Source organism: Apium graveolens, chromosome 10 (genome assembly GCF_009905375.1).
Source record: "Apium graveolens cultivar Ventura chromosome 10, ASM990537v1, whole genome shotgun sequence".
In the NCBI taxonomy this organism is placed as follows: Eukaryota; Viridiplantae; Streptophyta; class Magnoliopsida; order Apiales; family Apiaceae; genus Apium; species Apium graveolens.
The window spans coordinates 10,731,472-10,737,922 of record NC_133656.1 but is presented as its reverse complement, the minus strand read 5'-3'; positions in this window follow the sequence as shown (position 1 = coordinate 10,737,922).

The following is a 6,451-nucleotide window of genomic DNA, read 5'->3' as shown; positions in this document are numbered from 1 at the left end:
TTACGTGTTGTCTGCTTGAATCCAACCATATCTGCTAGCTGTAATATCAGGGTGAAAGCAAGTAGTGAGCCAAATGCTCAACAAGCACTATAATATACATAAACAAGAATGAAAGAATAGTAATGGAAATTAAAGATTCAACAATATAGTATCAAGAGATAAACTTTCAAGGTGATGGCATCTTTTCTTGTAATAAAACAATTCAAAACCATTTCTTTATCAAATACCATTTTATGACGCTACGGATTACAACCGGTCATCAGCCGCGAAGTAATCCCGAACCTCGCTGGGTTCTAGAACATTAATGGGATCCCTAGGCAACCTTTAAGCCTACAAATTAAGAGCGGAAAGGACTTGCGTGTCAGTCCAGATCCACTATTTAAAGAAAATATTTGTCCCCCTTTGGGACTGAAAATTCACTTTTTAAATTTTTCATTTTAAAAATTTAGTTGATGCCAAGTGACGGTAAAACTATTAAACAATGAACATCTTTATCAAGGGTTCTAGATCAACTTTAAAGCCATGATCAACTAGACTAACACCTTATCAAATGGAATCCCAAAGTTTCTATTCACAAGGAATCTGACAATGAGGTTTCACAGGGTTGTTGGATAGTATAAAGGAACTAAGTCAAACTAGGTTCAAGGTAATGGTTCCAGATAAGACATAGGTATTAAAATATAAAGAAGGTGAGCATCAGTTCAAGGTATAACAGGGTATCATGTTTTAGGGGTAAGGATAGGGTTATCAAGCATTCATGAACAATTTTAAGGAATAACTGACTTTTAGGTATCAAGATAAGGTTACTGAATATAACTTGCACAGGGTTCAACATCACAATTACTTTGGTATACTGACATGGTATGACTCTTGATTTACTTGCATATAAATCTTCAAGTAAAGTTAAACTACTTGCAATAAATACTTGAGGGTTCATGGCACTTGCATATAATATGAAAGATAGATTTGGAACCACTTGGATCATATATATCAAGGTGAATTAGAACACTCACATCATATATAAGAACTGGGTTATCACACACTTGCAGTGTAAATAAAAAGGTAGGTTGAAACACTTGCCTTGAGAAAGGCTTGACTTGACTGGCAGGTGGGAGCAACTGGAGCTTCACTCGACTTTAATGGCAAGCTTACCCTCGTCTCGAGAGCCTACAAAAAATAATAATAAACTCATTATAATATATAGTCACTAACTCGACCTAATTATAAACCGAAATTACGCACATTAGTACTTAGGCCTATATATACACATACATGCTTACAATTACCTTATAAGCATAATAGTTCACATAGCCACATATGCTCACATAACACATTTAAGTACATAATAATATATCCACACACTATATTGCATCACTAAGCTTGGATGATCTCACTCCACTTGCTCACGCCACATAGTTATGTTAAACTAGCCAAAACTCTTAATATCGACCTCATAACTCGAAGTGCCTTTTCTAAACCATCAGGTTCTTATGGGCCCTGAATTAGGCCTTACACTCTAATGACCTCATACTATCTTACAACTATGATGGTCAACCTAGGACTCACTCATAAGTGCCCTAAAACTAAAGGTTAAGTGATTGTGCTCATTATAGTGATTTCAGGATAACACCAATGGATTTTTGAGTATAATTGACACCCTTACACTTCAAGTTTACCTCCCAAACGTTTACACTAGACTCTTCTGATCATAAGGCAACTCCTAAACTTAGTGTGGCTCAAGGACCTAACTTGGGCCTACCTGGGTCTAAGCTTAAAGTCCAATGTTCCCCTGCTTTCTGGACAGAAAAGTGTCCAGATTTGCACTAAATATGACACAGTATTCTAACTCAATTCCTATGAACTATGGCTGGAAAAACTCCTCTAACACTCCCTCTAACTAGGGCTAACCAAGTCCTAGTGAGGGCCTACCCATGACATGGTCAAAACTCCTCATTTCTAAGTTGTAATAAAACTGTCCCCTGCTGGACAGATTTCATGTTTTCACTCGTGCACCTAACCAAGCAACGTACAAACCTCTAATAATCACCTGAAATCTAAAGTATATTCCTATTGCTAGCTTCTGGTGACTTTGCCCTCAAATTTCATTACCATGACAAGGTCAAATCTCACTCTAAACCTCATGGAACCAAACTGAAATTCTGCAGAATCTAATGTACCCCTTTTCACCATGTTTCCCACTTGACAAACCAAACCAAACATCCACCAAAACTCAAACAAAACCCCAACCAAGGCAACCTACTGAACTAACACTCCCACACACAACATTGGCTTAGTGGAGATCATCCTTACCTAAGGTGCAATATAGCAAAACAAGAGTTAACACAATATATACTAATTACAAGTCATCTCAAATTCGAAAGTAACACTTAAATCCTTCAAATATATACGAATCAAAAACACATAACAAGGAGGACAAATCATATTTGATATCTTAACTCAACTGAAATTAGAGATTATTAACAAAAATTAAACCAAATGATCAAAAACTTTCAAAAATCATGAGTTGAATCTATGCATGCTTTCGAGTTTACAAGCCAAAAACAATATGGTTTCCTAAATAATTTCATAATAAAATAAACATGCAAGCCTAGCATTAACCATAACTATGTGATCACTTAGCATGCAAAGAATTTTGTCAAGTTTTTATTTCCAAAACCAAGCTATTATCACATAAACAGTCAAAAATCAACAAAGCAACCGAAGAAAATATCCCATTCAGAAACCAAATTGGATTTAGATAACTTGGTTAAATTAATCACCCCCTGAGTGTGAATGGCATGGAAAAAGTTTGAAATCTCATTGTTAGATGGTAAATTACAGAAATTGTCCATTGGAAAATTTAAAGCTCTATTGATGACTGTTTCATCAACTACATACTGCGTGTTTGCCACGGTGAATGAAAAAGAGTTAGAATCAGGGGCCACAGTAAAGGTTGTGCAAATCAGTCTAAGCAAATTGATATTTAATAGAACATTGGATTTTATAGCAGAGTTAACAATCGAATGATCATTTAAAAATCTAATCCACGACTTAAATTTTTTAACACTACAATTTTCCGGATTAAAATAACCAACATGATTATGCGAGACAATATGGAAAGGGAGATCCATTAAAAAATTCAATAAACACACACTTTCAGAATTTTAAGAATTAAATTAAGAAAATTCGAATTAAAAAAAATTAATAATTCGAATTAATTCATATATATCCAAAAAATTTAGAAAGAAATGTATCTTGTTATTTTTTAACCCACAAAATCAGATAAGCAAACAGATTTATGCAAGCCCACTACACAAAACCATATTAAAGTTCAAAAAACACAAGACACAAAAATAAACAGATTCGTTTTTGAAGAGAAAAAAAATGGGCAGCACTTCTTCCTGTATGTATACAAATATATGTATATCACAGTTAAGTGTGCTGAGTAAAAACTCGAGCAAGAGGATCAATGGCGATCGATTTGTTTTGTTAAAGCAGAAGAGAGAGAGAGACAGTTGAAGAGAGACAGTCGGTTGTTTTAAAATAAAAGAGAGAGAGAGAGAGAGAGATGTAAACTAACAAGACAAAACAAAAACAATTGACTAAGTAGTATAACTGGTATGACAAATCGAGATTGTCTTACCGATTGTCATACCGATAGTTATACTGGGCAAAACTGGGAATATAAAATGAATAAACCAGAAAGGCAATCGAATTGTCATACTGATTGTCATTCTATTACAAAAATAAATAGAGAAATATATAATATAAGTTTTATAACTGGCATGACAATTGATTGTCATACCAGTATAAAACTATACTGAATAATTAAAATAAATACAGTTAAACTAGAATGACTTTCAGCAAGACAATTGTAATAGTCTTGTCGATTGTCATTGCAGTTACACAACAAAAACAAAAAAAAAACAAAAACATAAAAACACATAATACATAAAATATTAACAATTACAGAAAACTAAAATAAAGACTAATATAAATATGCAGAAAATATTTACAAAATTAAAATATTTCAGAGATAATTATATTTTCAGTCCAACAATAGATTTCTTTTGAATTTTAGCAAATAAAATTCATAGAAAAATATTTTTAGAGAAAATAAAATATTCTGAGATATTAAAATTAACAAGTTGAATAAATAAAGAAGATAAAATAATAAAAATAAGCAAGAAATATGGGAAATATGATAAAATAAATTTGCAAATGAATTTTTCATTCATGAAAAATTCATTTGTAAATTCATTCAAGAACAGATCTCAGATATTAACTAGTTTAATCACTAAAACTATTCAGCATACCCAATTTACCAACTAATCTGGTAAATGTGGATTCATCAAGAGATTTAGTGAAAATATCTGCTATTTGTTCTTCTGTTGGAACAAAAAATAGTTCAACAATACCATTCATGACATGCTCTCTTATGAAATGATACCTGATGTCAATGTGCTTGGTCCTCGTGTGTTGCACAGAGTTGTTGGTGATGACTATTGCACTTGTATTGTCACATAGAATAGGAATTTTGTTCAATACAGAGCCATAGTCCCGTAGCTGGTTCCTAATCCATAAGATTTGAGCACAGCAGCTTCCAGCAGCAATATATTCAGCATCGGCCGTTGAGTTGGAAACTGTTTGTTGTTTCTTGCTGTACCATGAGACTAGCCTGCTACCAAGGAATTGACAACTCCCTGAGGTTCTTTTCCTATCAACAACACTTTCTGCATAATCTGAATATGTATATCCAACAATGTTAAAACCAGATTCTTTAGGGTACCAAATACCTAGATTTGGTGTTCCCTTAAGATATCTCAAGATTCGTTTAACAGCAACGAGAATAATATCTCTAGGATCTGCTTGGAACCTTGCACATAAGCATGTAGCATACATAATATTTGGTCTACTTTCAGTAAGATAGAGTAACGAGCCAATCATACCTCTGTAGCTTGTGACATCTACCTTAATGGAGTTTTCACATGGTCCAAGCTTGACAGCTGTAGATGACGGAGTCCTTGCTGATGCAGAACCCTCTAGATTGTACTTTTTGAGGAGTTCCTTGAGATACTTAGATTGACAAATAAATATTCCATCTAACCTTTGATTTACTTGTAATCCAAGAAAGAACTTCAGCTCTCCCATCATGCTCATTTCAAATTTGCTGTGCATTAACTTAGCATATCTCTCACAGAGACTATCATTAGTAGACCCAAATATTATATCATCCACATAGACTTGGACTAATATAGTATCATTTTTATATTTTTTGGAAAAGAGAGTTTTGTCTATGACACTCCTAATAAAGCCATTTTCAATAAGAAATTCAGAAAGAGTGTCATACCATTTTCTCGGGGACTGTTTGAGACCATAAATAGCTTTGAAAAGAAAGTAGACATAGTCCAAATGATCTGGATCTTCAAAAACAGGAGGTTGCTCTACATACACTTCTTCATCCAGCTTTCCATTCAGAAATGCACTCTTGACATCCATTTGATAAACTTTAAAGTTCGAGAATGCTGCGAATGCCAGAAATATCCTGATGGCCTCTAGTCTAGCCACTGGAGCATAGGTTTCATCATAATCAATGCCTTCAGCTTGAGAATACCCTTTAGCTACCAGTCTTGCTTTGTTCCTTGTAACCACACCATCTTCATCTAGTTTATTCCTGAATACCCACTGAGTACCAACAAATTTCTTGTGTGTATGTCTAGGTACCAGTTTACAGACTTGTTGATGTTCAAACTGATTGAGTTCATCTTGCATAGCAATCACCCAATCTGGATCAGTCAGTGCTTCTTCAATCTTCTTAGGTTCCATCTCAGAAAGAAATCCTGAGAACAGACATTCATTTTGAGTAGCACGTCTAGTTTTGACTCCAACATCTGGATCACCAATAATCAACTCAAAAGGATGAGCTTTATTCCAGACAGTCTGTCTTGGAAGATTTGATCTTGATGATTCGCCTTGAAATACATTGGGATGTTGTGTCCTACTAGTTGATCCTTCAGCATCTCCCCCTGAGTTGTTGCCAGGTTGACTTGATGATTCTTCGTCAGTAGCAGTGGTATCTCCATTGTTGCCAATGTTTTAATCACCATTACCTTGAGTATCATCATGATTAACAGGTTCTTCACCAGCAGCAACATCAGGTTCTTGATCATTTTCTGATTCTGAATCTGACATATCATCAAACTTCAGTTTCTCAGAAGGATCTTTAGATTGGATACTAGGGAGTTTAGTGTCATCAAATATAACATTGACACTTTCAGTTACTTTGTGTTGATCAATGATATACACCCTGTATGATCTTCTTCCATAACCAACAAAAATACCTTCATATGCCTTTGCCTCGAATTTACCACGACGATCATCTTCATCCTTGAGCACGAAGCATCTGGCATCAAATACATGAAAGTATTTGATAGAAGGTTTCTGTTCATTC